The sequence below is a fragment of the Nannospalax galili genome, unplaced genomic scaffold, assembly GCF_000622305.1.
Source record: "Nannospalax galili isolate Female #2095 unplaced genomic scaffold, S.galili_v1.0 scaffold155, whole genome shotgun sequence".
Taxonomy (NCBI): Eukaryota; Metazoa; Chordata; class Mammalia; order Rodentia; family Spalacidae; genus Nannospalax; species Nannospalax galili.
In genome coordinates this window covers 8139003-8155265 of record NW_008339923.1, presented here as the reverse complement: position 1 = coordinate 8155265, position 16263 = coordinate 8139003, and the positions used below count along the sequence as shown (strand labels likewise).

Below are 16263 nucleotides of genomic sequence, written 5' to 3'. Positions count from 1 at the left end.
CAAATTGTCTTTTTCTAAAGGTATCCCTCACCTGCAGAGCATTAAAGGAACTACTGATGAATGAACTTAAGAGGAACATTGGCTTATAACAAAGAGATATCTTTTTATTTATTTTTATGTATATGAGCATTTTGCCTGCATGTATGTAAGTACACCCATGTAGACAATGCCTGTGGAGGCCAAAAGAGGGTGTCAGATCCCCTGGAACTAGAGTTGCAGATGGTTGTTAGTGTTCATAGGTGCTGAGAACTAAACCCAAGTCCTCTGCAAGAACAGCCAGTGCTCGAGTCATCTCTCAGTCCCAATAGATTTCATTTTTTTTGGGGGGGGGGTCTTTTTGAGACAGGGTCTCCCTGTAGCCCCAGCTGTCCTGGAACTCACTATGTAGACCAGGCTGGCCTTGAACTCACAGAGATCCGCCTGCCTCTACCTCCTGAGTGCTGGGATTAAAGTCGTGCACCACCATGCCTGGCTAGATTTCATTTTTAAATGATTAAAATTTAGTGCAGATGTGGTCTAAGGAACTGGCTCTCAATTTTATGGCTCTTGACCTAAGTTCACCTTCATTTCATGAAGTGCCATGGGGGCTTCGATTCCCAGCACCCACATGGCGGCTATAAACCATCCTTAACTCCAGTTCCAGGAGACTCCAAAGCCCTTTTCTGTCCTCCACAGGCACTGCATGACACGGATGCACTCACATACATGCAGGCAATACACTCATACACATAAAATAAAAATAATAAATTTTTTTTAAATGTAGAAATGGGGGGCTGGAGAGATGGCTCAGCAGTTAAGAGCACTGACTGCTCTTAAAGAGGACCCAGGATCCTTTCCCAGCACCCACATGGCGGCTATAAACCATCCTTACCGCCAGTTCCAGGAGACTCCAAAGCCCTCTTCTGTCCTCCACGGCACTGCATGACACAGATGCACTCACATACATGCAGGCAATACACTCCTACACATAAAATAAAAATAATAAATAATTTTTTTAATGTAGAAATTGGGCTGGAGGGATAGGGCAGCCGTTAAAGGCTAAGGCTAACAACCAAAAAATAAAAATGTAGAAATCAAGACATATATTCAACAAACTAGGATTTCCACAAACTGATAAAGGACATCATTGAGAACCCAGTTAGTATCATACTTAATGATCAACATTGTACTAGAAATTCTAGCCTGGAATTAGGAAAGAGAATTAATTAATTAATTAATTAATTAATTAATATATAAAGTCTATATTGGAAAGGAAAAGGAAAAATAGAAAAGGCTATTTGTTAGCCTTAGCCTTTAACAGCTGAGCTATCCCTCCAGCCCAGAACTACCTATTTGTACAATGGCATGATTTCACACAGAAAACTCAGAAGAATACGCTAGAACCAGTGGAGCAATGAAGTTCAAAGATAAGGAAGACAGAAGCATGTTGCATATTTACAGATTAGCAATGCATAGACACTTAGCAATAAACATCACAAAAAAAATGAGATAATTTCACTGGCAATAGTATCCAAAAGAGTAAGAATAAATCTAACCAAGGAAGTTGGAGGCCTCTACAATGGTAACTATAAAATATTGCTGAAAGAAATGAAAGACATACTTAAACAAATGGAAAGAAACCCCAGTTAATAGGTTGCTAATAGACTTCCCAACTCTATGTGGGTTTATCCAAACAGAATTCCCAAAGACCATCTATACTTATGATGATATGGTTCACAAGTACTAAAAGTATGTCAAATGCATTTTTTACTTATAATATATTTTTTTTTTTGGTCTTTCTGAGACAGAGTCTCCCTGTAGACCCAGCTGTCCTGGAACTATGTACAATGTATCACTATGTAGACCAGGCTAGCCTTGAACTCACAGAGATCCACCTGCCTCCGCCTCCCGAGTGCTGGGATTAAAGGAGTGAACCACCACACCCGGCTACTTATAACATTTTTACTTACAATCAGTTTATAGGAACTTAATCCCATCATAAATTAAGAATCACTGTTAAGACAGAAATGGTATGCAAAGTAAATTTCATGGTCTTTTTGCATAAATCAATCCATACTTTTATATGAAATTGCAAGGGATCCAAGGTAGCAACCACAACCAAAAAATTGAAGAAAAAAAAACAAAACAAAAACAAAGGAACAAAGTTGAAGAACTCATATTTCCTGATTCAAAAATGTATTACAAAGCTAGAGTAATCAAAATAGAATGTGATACCAGCATAAGGATGGACAGACCGACCAACAGAATCAAGCTGTGAATGCATAAATAAACTCAGACATCAGTAGTTAACTGATTTTCAACAAGGATGTCAACAAAGGGAAAAAAAAAAAAGTCTTTTCAATACAGAAGCAAGGACAACTGATTACTACAGGCAATAAAACAGACCCCTATCTCATACTATAAATTATATGGATCAAGACCTGGATATAAAATCTAAGACCATAACACTTAGAGAAATAAATCTTTAAAACCTTGGATTAAGCAATAGATTCCTAGATGAAATACTACTGGGAAATTACACTTCTAAACTAAAAATGTGTGCATCAGGGGCTAAGGACATAGCTTGCAAGTTAAGAGGCCATACCATTCTTGCAGAGGACCTGAGTACAGCTCCTAGCACCCACATCAGGCACCTACAACTGCCTGTAACTACAGCTCCAGGGGATCTGATGCCCTCTTCTGGCCTCCCCAGCCCTCTCACATGCACATACCCACCCAGACACATACACATAATTTTAAATAATCAAAATAAATATTTTTTAGAAATGTGTTTATCAGAGGACTCTACCAAGAAAGTGAAGACAACCTAGAGAATGATTGTAAACCATTTAACTGATAGGGGTCTAATGTCTACATATACAAAGAACTCTTACCATTCCACAAAAAGCACAAAAAAAACAACCTAAAAATGGACAAGGGAAGCCAGGCGTGGTGGCGCACGCCTTTAATCCCAGCACTCGGGAGGCAGAGGCAGGCAGATCTCTGTGAGTTCAAGGCCAGCCTGGTCTACGTAGTGAGTTCCAGGACAGCTGGGGCTAAAGAGAGACCCTGTCTCAATAAGACCAAAAAAAAAAAAAAAAATGAACAAGGGATTTGAATAACTATTTCTCCATTTCTCCAAAGATATAAAAATGATCAACAAATACATGAAAAGATATTCAACATCATCAGTCATCAAGGAAATGTATAATAAAGCCCAAAATGTATTACTATTTTACACCCATTAGAATGACTAAAAGTTCAGAGGGGAAGGGAAGGAGCAAGGGAGCGAGGGAAGGAAGGAGGGAAGAAAAATAGAAGTGTTTTCTGAGATGAGAAACTGGAGAACTGGATTGTAGAATGATGACACAGTCACTTTAGAAAATAGTTTGACAGTTTCTTCAAACCTTAAACATTCAAGTTACCAGATAAGCTATTTTCTGACAACACTGCTGATATCAAATATACTTTTTCCAAACCAAAACTAGTTCTCCAACTTTCGAAACACCAACCAGATACACTATAATTCAGTTCAATTCTGACAAGAACTTCAAAAGTTAGTGTCAGACTCCAAAGCTCTAAGTGCTCAGTCCCACAAGACTGCCCTCACTCAGCTGCCAATCACAAGTCCCACAGTGCCACCTGTACTTCCAACCAAACAACTATAAATTAGGTCTCCCACAACTTCCATCTTGGGTGCACATGTGTGTGTATGCATGCACATACCACAAAATGCACATGGAGGTCAGAGAACAACAGGCAAGAGTTGTTTCTCTCCTTCCCCCATGTAGCTTCTGGGAATTGAACTTGGGTTTGAAGGCAGGCACCTTTACCTGCTGAGCCATCTCACTGGCCTATGTTCGGTATTCTGTAAGAATATTTTTTTAACATCTTAGGCAAACACTTAACTTGGACTTACCAATTTATGGCAATAGATGTCATAAACAGCCAAATGAAGAAGTCCACACAGGGTGAGGACCAGAAAGGTCCCAACCCACTGCTTAGAGGTTCTTATGGAGGTCCCATTCAAAGGCACTATCATTGGCCACTGGTAACTGAACTCAACTCGCAACTCTCCCCTTCCACCCTACTCCCAACTAAAACAGAAAGTTCCAACCACAAATCATATAGCTGGTTCCTCTGGCAAAAAGCCCCATTCTGAAGTTATGTATTGTGACAATAACTTCAAGAGTTAGTATTCGACTTCATAATTTTAAGTGCTCAGTCACTTGAAGCTTAGCATGATTGAAAGAGTATACTGTCAGTAGAAGGTTTAAGACCCCCAGTGGATGGCTGGAACTGAGACACTACCAGAGCCTACATATACTATGCTCGGGTTTTTTTAAATATATTTTTATTTTATTTATGTGCGTGTGTGTGTGTGTGTGTGTGTGTGTGTGTGAGAGAGAGAGAGAGAGAGAGAGAGAGAGAGAGAGCGTTATGTGAGGCAATGCCCTCAGAGGCCCAAAGAGGACATTGCATCCCCTTGAACTGGAGTTACAAGCAGTTGACCTGCCCAATGTGGATGCTGGAAGAACAGCAAGTATTCTTAACCACTGAGCCATCTCTCCAGATCCTGCTATGCCTTCTTTTTCGAACTACACATGCATATCTATAACGTTTAACTTGTAAATTAGACAAAGTAAAAGGTTAACAATAACTAATGATAAAACACAATTATAACAATATACAGTAATAAAAGAATACGGTCTCTCAAAATACTGAGTTTTATTCACCTTGTAACTATGTTTTTGATTTCATTTTGGGGGGGGTTGGTTTTTTGAGACAGGGTCTCATTATGTACCCATAGTCCTGGCTGGCCTGAACTTGCTACATAGACCAGGCTGGCCTTGAACTCACAGAAGTGAGTTCAAGAGGCAGCCTGCCTCTGCCTCCTAAGTGCTGGAATTAAAGGTGTGCACCATCACACCTAACTTTTCTTGTGACTATGTGAGATGATAAAAAAGCCTACGTGATGAGGTAAGGTGAATGATGGAGGCACTAAGATGCAGCATTCACCTATGACATAAGGGCTACTTGAGCACAAGCAAAGCAATACCATGGCAGTACATCCACGAACTGCATTATTACCTACGAGGGAAAAAAACATAAAATCTTTGATTGGCATATGATATTTTCCAGGATTTACCTGTGCAGCCTCATTCTTTGCTCCTTAGCAGCACAACCAATGCTCTAGCTATAGAAAACAACTTCCCTTTTTAAAGAAAATTAAAGTGTTCATGCTTGCCTACAAATCTCTATCCAACTCCTTGAGCCTTAAATTCCTTTCCCAATTTCTAGTTAATCAACCCTGAAACTTAAGGACATAACATTTATAGTGCCTGCCACATAGCAAAGGGTTAAAAACTGGTTGGGCTGGCTTAGGTTTCCCTTTTTTGTTTTTTGGATTCTTTGTGTTGCTGCTGTTTTCTGTTCTCAATAACTCCTATTTGCCTGAAGGACAAAGTTGAAATTATTTTGAAGGTATACAGACTATCTCTATCCATCATCTGGTCTCTGTCTACCTCCACAGTTCTCGTCTCATCACCACCATACCTAGCTATTCTCCAGCTAGCCACCCTTGTAGATCCCACTATGTAGTTTTCACATGCTGTTGTTTACACTATTCTACCTAAAGGCCTGTCCTTTCTATGCATGTCCAGTTGTTTTTACAATGTTGGATATCAGATAGCCAATGGCCTTACACATCTAAGCAAGGGTCTTCCACTAAGCATTCCCAGCCCTTTCTTCATCACCTTTTATATATAATTTCTTCTCTACTGCCCTCTTCCACTGGTTGAGTGCTTTCCTATCATGTCCAAACCCTGGGTTCCATATACATATATATATATATATATATATATATGTATATATATATAATCTTGTTGACAATTCAAGGAAGAGATAAAGTTTAGGCACCTGAAGGTGTATGGTCTTATCCATCTTCAAATTCTCTTCATTTGGCCCAGAACCTGACACACTGTAATTTAGTATTGCAAATAATCTGCATTCCCGCACCCCCATTCTATCTTACTTATGCTAACATTAGTTTCTATCAAGGATTTTCTTTTGTAAAGAAAAGGACACACTTTTGGGTCATATTCTGGCCCCAATCTCTCCTTGCCAAGCAATCAACTGTACAAATGTAACTGCACAAAATAAAGTTAATAAACACTTTTAAAAGATCATTTCTAGCCAGGTGTGGTGGCGCACGCCTTTAATCCCAGCACTCGGGAGGCAGAGGCAGGCGGATCTCTGTGAGTTCAGGGCCAGCCTGGTCTACATAGTGAGTTCCAGGACAGCTGGGGCTACAGGGAGACCCTGTCTCAAAAAGACCAAAAAAAAAAAAAAATCACTTCTATCTTTCCAAATGAGGAAAGTGGTCCCTGTAAGATCTACTACGAAAAAGAACATTTGAAAAGATAACAAATTCAGTTATCTTACCTTGTTTCTAAGATACTTTGTTTTAAATTTTCTTTAGTAGCAGCTACTGTGAAACTAATCTACCTCTCTTGGATCTGCTATTCCTATCACCACTTAAATATTCCGTGAATAACTTCCATGAACTAGAAACCCTACCCAAAGCACCGCAGCATTAGAACACGCCCATCCCATTAAGCAAAATAGCCAGTGAAAGCTGCTCCACCAAGGTTGGGCAGTGCACGAACTCAAAGCCGTGCTCCCCGGCCACAGGCGCTTTCAAAATACCTCGGGCGTATCTTCAAGAACGTTCCTAGACCCTACAGCACAACACGCCACTTGCACAGGAAAGATCCTCTGTGCTAATCCCCAAACTTGAACCAGCACTACTGAAAAGAAGACCGGGTGTGGAGTATTTTGTCGAACCTGTTTCACAAGAATAAATTTAAAGTAGGCAGAAGGAAGCTGACCTCGATCAGGAGCATTCTGGCAGACACTTGAAAATGCGTTGGGAAAGGAGTTCTCAACTCCATATCGTCCATTTCCACTGAAACCTGAACTAAGGACCGCTGCAACCTAGGGCGCCCTCTGCTCCATGCCAGCTGTGGGCAGCATCAGGAGCCGGTCCCAGTCCACCGGGCAAGCACTGAGCAGGTCAGCACGCCAGTTGCGACTCACAAACCCTCAGCTGGGTCCAGGCAGCCCCTGAGGTCGGGGCAGCTGTGGCCCGCAAGTCTGCCCCGTGGCCTGGAGGCTGGGGTAAACGGGTTGGGCTCCTCACTCACCCCCAGCCAGAGCAGCCCAAAACAGCACCGCACACCGAGGAAGGCCGGCGGGGCAGGTAGACGGACCCACCCCGAAGGGCAAGCCTGGGAGCGAAGTCTTCCCCCAGAACAGACAGCACCGCAGCCACGCCCCCCACCCCCAACTCCAATTCCGGCCCTAGAGCCCGAGCCCGGCACGCTGCCTGACAGAAGCGGGCGCGAGGCCGGGCGGGAGAGGACTCCCACGGGCACCGCGCCCCAGCGCTGCGACCCCCGCACGCGACCGCTCCCGGCCACTGACCTGTGCCTGCCGCCGTGCGACCGCCCGCCCAGCCGCAGCCGCCGCCTCCTCGCACTCAAGCTGCCGCCGCAGCCACGATCGCCGCCTCCTGCACTGTCCTCCCGGTCGGCCACGGGCGCCCCATTCCCACCCCGCCCAGCCTCCGCCTGTTTACAATGATTGGGACAGAACAGGACGAACCGGCCCAGCGCGCACGCGCGCTCCCTCCTCCCGCCGCAGCCGGCTTCCCGGGTCCCCTGCTCTAGGCTCTGACGGCTTAAGGCCGTGGAGAGCAAACGCGCTGTGTCTTCGCGCGAGGCACTTGGGGAGTTGTAGTTCTAGTAACCCCTGACTCCCAGCTGTCAGAGGCCTAGTATCGCGGACATACACCACAACACCCAGAAGGCATAGCACCTCCCCGGGTCCAGCTCGCTGAGGAGACGGGGAACGCGCGAGAGGACGCGCCAAGCGCTAAAGCTGGGCAGGCGCCTGCGCAGTGTGTTAGGGGACGGGATGGCCAGCTCATTTACCAGAGGGAATCTCGGTGGAAACGTAGTTCGAGAGCCGCTCGCGTGGTGTTCTGCAGGGATGAGCGAGTTTTTCTCCTCACGCTTGGGTCAGCCTGCCCCCAGCTACAGAAGTGGACACTTTTTTCGCGAGCCGGCGCACTTCCGTGGTTCGGAGCAGTCCAACCAGCCCGGGCGTCCGGCCCACCCCGCCTCTGGGGGGAGCACTTTCCTGGCCTTCAGAGTGGGGATCTTTTGGTGGGGGGGAACTCTTGCGTGGCTGTGACGGGGTGGAGAAAGGAAGTACCTGGGCCTGTGGAGAGACGACAGGCCTGCTTTAAGTCGGTGCTGGGATCCTGCACGGCGTCCCTGAAGGGGCGGCGGGTCCGCTGTTGTCCGCCGGCTTTAGCACAGCATCCTGTTCAGGTCGCAAATATAAACAACTGAATTTCCCCCAGAAGCCCTTCACGAAGCTGGAGGGATTGTTCTGCTAATGCAAACCAAAGGGTGGAAACCAGCGGTCTCTGGAAGTCTCCTGGTATTATAAAATTGACAAGAAGATAAGATTCAAATAGGTGGTTCTTCATGATCACTACCATTCCCCAGGGCCGCATCCTTGAACTTCATTACTGCTCTAAATTGATCACTGTGGTCCATCTTGTACTGTGCATCCAGGTCATCCTCAAATAGAACAGGTCTGTCCCTTAAAGATCCTCCCTCAGTGGAACACCCAGATCCCAGAGGAACCTTCCAGTTTCCCCAGTGGCAATAAAACAGTCTCTGTGAGTTGACTGTGAGAATGCCAATTATAATACTCTTTCCCGCTGGCGATGCTGATTTGGCCAAGGGCTAGATACTGACAAAAGTAGGGCTTTATGGAGCCTGAACTTTCAACATATGAGCCCAAAGAAGTGGGAGAGGAGGGCGTTTTTACTGAGTACTGATGATCATATGATCATCATTACTGATCAATACTGATGATCATTTCCAGTAACATGAAGTGGCCTGTCCACTGTAGAAATGAATAAGGCAAAAGCAAAGAGATGGAGGAACTGGCAGAAGACTGATTCCAACTAGGGCCGTAGTTTGTGCAGATCCTTAAGTGCTATGTGTGGGCTTAGGTGAGTGAGCCAATACATGAATAATCTATACACACTTTTATTTGTGCTCATGGAAGTACAGATATAGAGCATATATATTGGCTTAACCCTCAGCATTCTTTCCTCTTAACTGGCACCACATGACCATTCCTCTGGCAACTGAGAATCCTAGAGATAGGTCTCAACCAGAACCACACCAAGACATAGGTTGGGGCTTCAACTAAACTGCAGCTTCCTTGCTTTTGTGGTAAGTGAACCATAAGATGGCTGTGAATATAACCATTTTGGCTCCTACCAGGAAAAAGGAGAATTCAGGGAGATAACCCAGTCTGAGGATAAAGTCAGTAATGTCAAATAATGGTGTGCTCTGGAACAAAGCAGTTCATTGTAAAAAGATGGGTTTATGGCCAGGCATGGTGGCACATGCCTTTAATCCAGCACTCGGGAGGCAGAGGCAGGCAGATCTTTGTGAGTTCAAGGCCAGCCTGGTCTACATAGTTCCAGGACAGCTGGGGCTACAGGGAGACCCTGTCTCAAAAAGACACACACACAAAAAAAATGGGTTTATTTATTTAGTTTTTTGCAGTGCTGAAGATTGCACCTACGGCCTCCCACATGCTAGGCAAACACTCTACCACTGAACTATATCCACACATTATTTTTTCATGTGTATGAATGTATTGCCTGCATTGTATTAGTGCACCTGTGTCCTGAAATGCCAGAGGAGGCTAGAAGAGGGTGTTGCATCCCTGGGAACTGGAGTTATAGATGGGAAATGAACGTGGGTCCTCTGCAGAAGCAGCCAGTGCTCTTAACCGCTGAGCCATCTCCCCAGCTTCCTAATCCAAACATTCTTAAACTGTGCTGCTAACCTCCATCTAGACTGACCCACATCATCCCCCATGGGACTGAAAGTAAAGAAAGGTAATGTGAACTTCTCGAAGCCCTTGGTACTTGTTGTACCACAAAAGTACTTGTTCTGACTTCTAAGTCTCATAACCTCTGTCAGTATCCATGATCTGTTGCAGGCTGACAGATGCTCACTTAAAGTAAAATCAGATCTCTCAACTCCTCCCCAGTTATTGACACTTTTGATTCTACCAATTGATTTAGTAGCATGAAATATGTAGGCAGCCTCCTTTCTCTACATCCACTCTTCCACCTGTCAGACATGTCACACATATGCACACATGGACTTTTTTGAATATTTTATTTTTATTTTATGTGTATGTATTGCCAGCACGTATGTAAGTGCACCAGTGTTGTGCAATGACCTTCGGAAGTCAGAAGAAGGCACTGGATCCTCTGGAATTGGAGTTATGGATGGTTGTTAGCCGTCATGTGGGTGCTGGGCATCAAACCTGGGCCCTCTGCAGGAGCAGTCAGTACTCTTTAACCACTGAGCCATCTCTCCAGCCCCATACATAGACTTTTTTTTTTTTTTTTGGTCTTTTTGAGACAGGGTCTCCCTGTAGCCCCAGCTGTCCTGGAACTCACTATGTAGACCAGGCTGGCCTTGAACTCACAGAACTCACAGAGATCTGCCTGCCTCTGCCTCCCAAGTGCTGGGACTAAAGGTGTTCGCCACCGTATGCCTGGCCTACTTTTTTTTTAATGTATATTCTGTATTTCCTGCATGTAGGTAAGTGCACCCATGTCCTGAAATGCCAGTGGAGGTCAGAAGAGGCTGTCGGATCCCCTGGGACTGAAGTTAAGGACAGTTGTAGCTGACATGTGAGTGCTGGGATTCTAACCCCGGTCTTCTGCAAGAACAACCAGTGTTCTTAACTGCTGAGCCATCTCTCCAGCCCCGACTTTTTTTTTTTTCCTTGGAGCTGAGGACTGAACCCAGGGCCTTATGCTTGCTAGGCAAGTGCTCTACCACTGAGCCCCAACCCCATCAGCCCCTACTTTTTAATCTCCCCAATGCACCTGTTATAATTTGGGTCACATCAGTGTTCAGTAAAAAGTGATTAAAGGCTATACAAAAGCTTTTCACAATTTCACATGGCATTTTGTGCACACACGGCTTTGGTTTTCTTATTATTTATTTTTATTTTCTATGCATGAGTGTATTGCCTGCATGTGTGGAAGCACACCTGTGTCGAACAATACCTGCAAAGATCAGGAGATGGTGTTGGATCCCCTGAAACTGGAGTTAGGGACAATTGTTAGCCACCATGTGGTGGTGGGAATTGAACCTGGGTCCTCTGCGAGAGCAGCCAGTGCTTTTAACTGCTGAGCCATCTCTCCAGCCCCAGCTTTGCTTTTCTTTGAGACAGGTTTTCATGTACCTCAAGTTAGCTCCACACACATTATCCTCCTCATCCTCCTGCCTCCTCCTGAAGGTACAGGTATTGCCAGTACATCTGGTTTGTGATACTGAGATTGAATCCAGGGTTTCATGCATGCCATGCAGGCACTCTACCAACTTAGTTACATTCCCAACCCTATTCATAGACATGCAATGTAAGCACCTCCGATTTTCTTTCCTTTTTCACGTAGCTTTTCATTTTCTAGATAACTGATAATTGTTTTTATTTATTTGGTTACTTGCTTAGTTTTCTACATATTTATTAGTAATTTGTTCCCAAATTCACCTTCCTTCAGTTGTTGGTTCAGTATATTTAAACCCACATTAGGTGTGTCTTTTCATCTTTTGTTTTGTTTTGTTGTTTTTGTTGTTGTTTGAGATATCTTCCTGTAGCCCCAGCTGTCCTAAAACTCGCTATGTAGACCAAGCTGGCCTCGATCTCATAGAGATCTGCCTGCCTCTGCCCCTCAAGTGTAGGGCTGGGATCAAAGGGGAGGGCCACCACAAGTGGCTTCTCTTTTCATCTTTCTTTGTTTTTTTGTTCATTTGTTTTACCTTTTGTGTTTTCCTATTTCCTTTTTTTACTATGTTTTAGTACTGTTTTGACTTTATCTTTGTAAATCTTTTATGTTTTTATTTTCTACTCTTATATTTGCCTAATTTTATTTATGTATTTTTTTCTTCATTTTATAACCAGGTAAAAACTCTTACTATTTTTTCCTCTTTCCTTCTAACATTTCCTCCATTCTCCTTTGTATTTCTTTCATTTAATCTTGTTTCTCATTTCTTTTATACCTTTATCTGCCACCTTTCTTTACTTCATTTATTATGATTAATTTTATCCTAAATAATTTTTTTACTATTTTATTATTTTTATTTTATGTGTACGAGGATAATGCCTGCATGTATGTAAGTGCACCTGTGTCATGCAGTGCCCATGAATGTCAGAAGAGGATGCCTGATCCCCTGGAAGTGGAGTTGTTGTTAGAGTAAGCCCCATAAATTGAACTGGTCCAGACTATAAAAAATATCTATGCCAGGCGTGGTGGCGCAAGCCTGTAGTCCCAGCACTTGGAAGGCAGAAGCAGGCGGATCTCTGTGAGTTCAAGACCAGCCTGGTTACATAGTGAGTTCCAGGACAGCTGGGGCTACAGGAAGACCCTGTCTCAAAAAGACAAAAAAAAAATGTCTATCTGTTCAAGGACCCACTTTTCCAGTCCCACCAGGTCAATTACCTGGTAATAGGACCACTCCCAGGAAGGCAGGTTCACCTTAAATTATGCTAAATAGATGGGTAGAATACCTGGTGTGTTAATGAAGTAACGACTATTTCCTGCCTGGAACTAGCTCAGACCAGCCAGTCATGTTGGTCTCTGTAAGTCTGTCTGCTTTCCTGAACTCTTTAGGAAAGCATAATTTCTCCTTTTCTTCTTCATGCCTTTCTTACTAAACATGCTTTCTCTAAGGCTTTGGGCTACCCCTAGCATCTTGTAGTTCTTCACTTTTTCTCTAACACTTCCTTCTCCTGGCCGTGAGTCAGCCACGTGTCTGACCTCCATGCAGGCTCTAAACCTGCATGGTTCCATGGCTTTCTTTCCTTCTTCCCACTATTCACCTCCTCAAGGCAGCTGCCAAGATTACTAGCTCACCTGCCTTGAGGATTTCTCTTTAAGAGTCTAATAAAATTGTAAAAATTTCTGTTTGGGTCCCTTCTTAAATTCTTTTATGAATGAGACTAAGAACACTTTAGGGGACCCTCTTTCTCCCCGTTTCATTATGAACAGTTATTAGCCACCATGTGGCTGGGAACTGAACCAGGTCCTCTGCAAAAGCAGCCAGTGCTCTTAACCTCTGAGTCAGCCCCTAAATAATTTTTAACCTCATAGCTTAGTGTGTTATAGTCATTGGTGCTGTAGTAGTTGGCACTAATCTACTTAAAATACATTACTGTATGTGGTGTGAGTTGATATTTTAACCATTACAATGATTTGTTTTCTATTCTCTGAGCAGTAATGGGGATTGATATCTTAAGAGAAGGCTCCTCCAAATATGTAAGTACAGGAACTCTATTCTAGGGCAGAGGGCAAGAGCTCAAAGGTAGTACTTAACATGTGAGGCCCTCCCATCAATCTTTAGCTAATTGCTCCAATTCCATATCTAAATGATGGATTTCAAAAAGCAGTAGCTAGAAAAAATTAACTTGGACCAGTTTTTTTGTACATTATGTGTTAGGTTCAAAAGAACCTTAAGTTTAGGACATAAGGTAAAATTACAACACACTAGGCAAATTTGTAAACGTGCAGCAAATTGTACTTTTACAATTAATTTGTGTTAATAAAGGCTATATTGACTGAAAAAAAAAAAGAGAAGGCTCCTCACTAAGATTCCCAAATAAAACTGAAAAAGATATCCACACAGAGTTCTGTGTGTGCAAATCACAACACAGAAACACACACACCAAAAAGCAAAACAACATGACTCCCCGAAAAGATCAAGACTCTTCAATTATTGAACCCAAAGATACTGAAATGATTGAAATGCTGGATAAAAAAAGTTTTTAAACTACTTGGAAAAATGATCAATGACACAAAGAGGATACAACAAGCAAATGAATTAGTAAGAAAATCAATGCAGACTCTAAAGAAGAAATGGTAATAATTGATTTTAAAAAAGTCTGTGACAGAGATGAGGAATTCAACATGGAAACTAAGATTTTGAAAAAAGTATCAGGAATGAAAATCTCGATAAATCAAATTAAAAAACCACAAGGGAAAGCATCACCAATAGAGGAGCTCAAACAGAATGAAGAATATGGATGCAGGGCCGGAGAGATGACTCAGCAGTTAAAGCACCAAAGCACCAGCTGCTCCAAGAGGACCCAGGTTTGAATCCCAGCATCCACATGGCCTCTAACAACAACCTATAATTCCTGTTCCAGGGGATCCAGTGCCCTCTTCTGTCCTCCAAGGGTGCTGCACAGCACCGGTGCACTTAGATACATATAAAATAAAAATAAATAAAAATTTTAAATAAAGAAATACACCTCACAGGCAGAGACACACGTGTACTGAAAGTGAAAGGATGGAAGTCATTTTACCAAGAAAGTGGAAGCCAACAGCACACAGAAGTACATATTTTCATATTTGACAAAGTAGACTTCAAGCTAAACTAGTCAGAAGAAATAAATATGGTCATTACATATTAATAAGTGGAATAAGCCATCAAGAAGATATAATGAGGGGCTAGAGAGATGGTTCTGTGGTTAAGAGCCCTGGCTTCTCTTACACAGGACCCAGGTTCAGGTCCCAACACCCCATGGTGGCTAGCAACCATCTGTAACTCCAGTTCCAATGGATCTGATGCTCTTTTCTGGCCTCTGCAGGTATTGCATGCATATGGTGCACATAAATACATGCAGGCATAACATAAGTAAAAGAAAATATAATGACTGCAAATGTTTAAGTACTAAATTACATAAAACAAGCACTACTGGGCACTGGAGAGATGGCTCTGGTTAGGAGCACTGGCTGCTCTTGCAGAGGACCTGGGTTTGGTTGCAGCACCTATATGGTGGTTAACAACCATCTATAACTCCAGTTCCACAAAATCCAACACCCTCTTTGACCTTTACAGGCAGGCGGATCTCTGTGAGTTCAAGGCCAGCCTGGTCTGCATAGTGAGTTCCAGGACAGCTGGGGCTACAGGGAGACCTAAAAAAAAAAAAAAAAAAAAAAAAAAAAAAATAGAGGTCTGAAATAGATGTGTTATCTCAAATCACAAAAAAGAGCTAAAATTAAGTATAAAAATGAAAGGGCAATTGTGTGAGTTAAGTCATCTTTTAAAGCAGAGAGTTCTTAGGTAATATTGTGCCCAGTTCTCAAGACTCCAAAGACCACCAAGGAGCCAACCAATGCAAACACACAAGGGTTTTTTTATTGTTACAAGCTCAAGCTTGGGCCCACTCTGTCACCAACCTAGCGGATCTCAAAAGCGAGATCCCTTTCTTTGGAGACAGAGGTTTTTATATGTTTATTTCAGCAAGTTCAGCAAGTAGGGGAGTAGGGGGCGGTCTTCAGCCTGGCAAACATCTGATTGGTTGCAGCCCAGTGCCAAACCATAAACTGCTGGCTTCAGGAAATCTGAAAAGACATCTGGACATTTAGTACTTTCCTGTCCCTGGTTAATTGACCGTTGGTGGCGGAGTTGTTCTCTATCCATTCCAAGTATTGTGGTTTTTCTTGGACAGGGCTGGGTCAGTCCCATGGAGGTTTTATGCAAGATAGAGTCACTCGGGTCTCTCAGTAATACCTACCTAATCTCAAAATAATGCTATATAAGCACAGTATTTAATGTCTTGAAGGTTAACTATCAAGAGAAAACACAGAAAAGCGATTGCTTTCTGTGGGGTGGAAGGATATGGCAGGAGACAGACTTTAAATAAATTTTTTTTTGAGGCTGGTACAGTGGTACACATGTTTAATTCCAGCACTTGGGAGGCAGAGACAGGTGGATCTCTGTGAGTTCAAGGCCAGCCTGGTCTACCTAGTGAGTTCCAGGACAGCTGGGGCTACAGGGAGACCCTGTCTCAAAAAGACCAAAAAAAAAAATTTTTTTTTTTTTTAAAACAGAGACTCCCTGTAGTCCCTGCTGTCCTGGAACTCACTAGGTAGACCAGGCTGGCCTTGATCTGACAGAGATCCGCCTGCCTCTGCCTCCCAAGCACTGGCTTTAAAGGCGTGTACCACCATGCCCAGTTTGGATACAGACATTTTTCATCAAAAATCCTACTGTATTTTGATTTTTTAAAAGAAAAAAAAATTTATTTAAAATTAAAAAAAAATAAAGAAAATTTGTATGTATCATATTGCTAAATTTTACTTAAATAAGAAAAAGTTAGATA

General features: G+C 43.0%; 1 protein-coding gene across 1 annotated transcript in view; it reads right to left on the bottom strand.

Annotated features, from left to right (window-relative positions):
- The window catches only part of Ralbp1 (ralA binding protein 1), a 34419-nt gene extending 26756 nt beyond the window's left edge, over positions 1 to 7663 (bottom strand). The window contains exon 1 of the mRNA XM_008834673.3: positions 7465 to 7663. The gene's annotated coding sequence lies outside the window, so the exon portion shown is untranslated. The remainder of the gene's footprint in view (positions 1 to 7464) is intronic.
- Positions 7664 to 16263: the final 8600 nt, after the last annotated feature.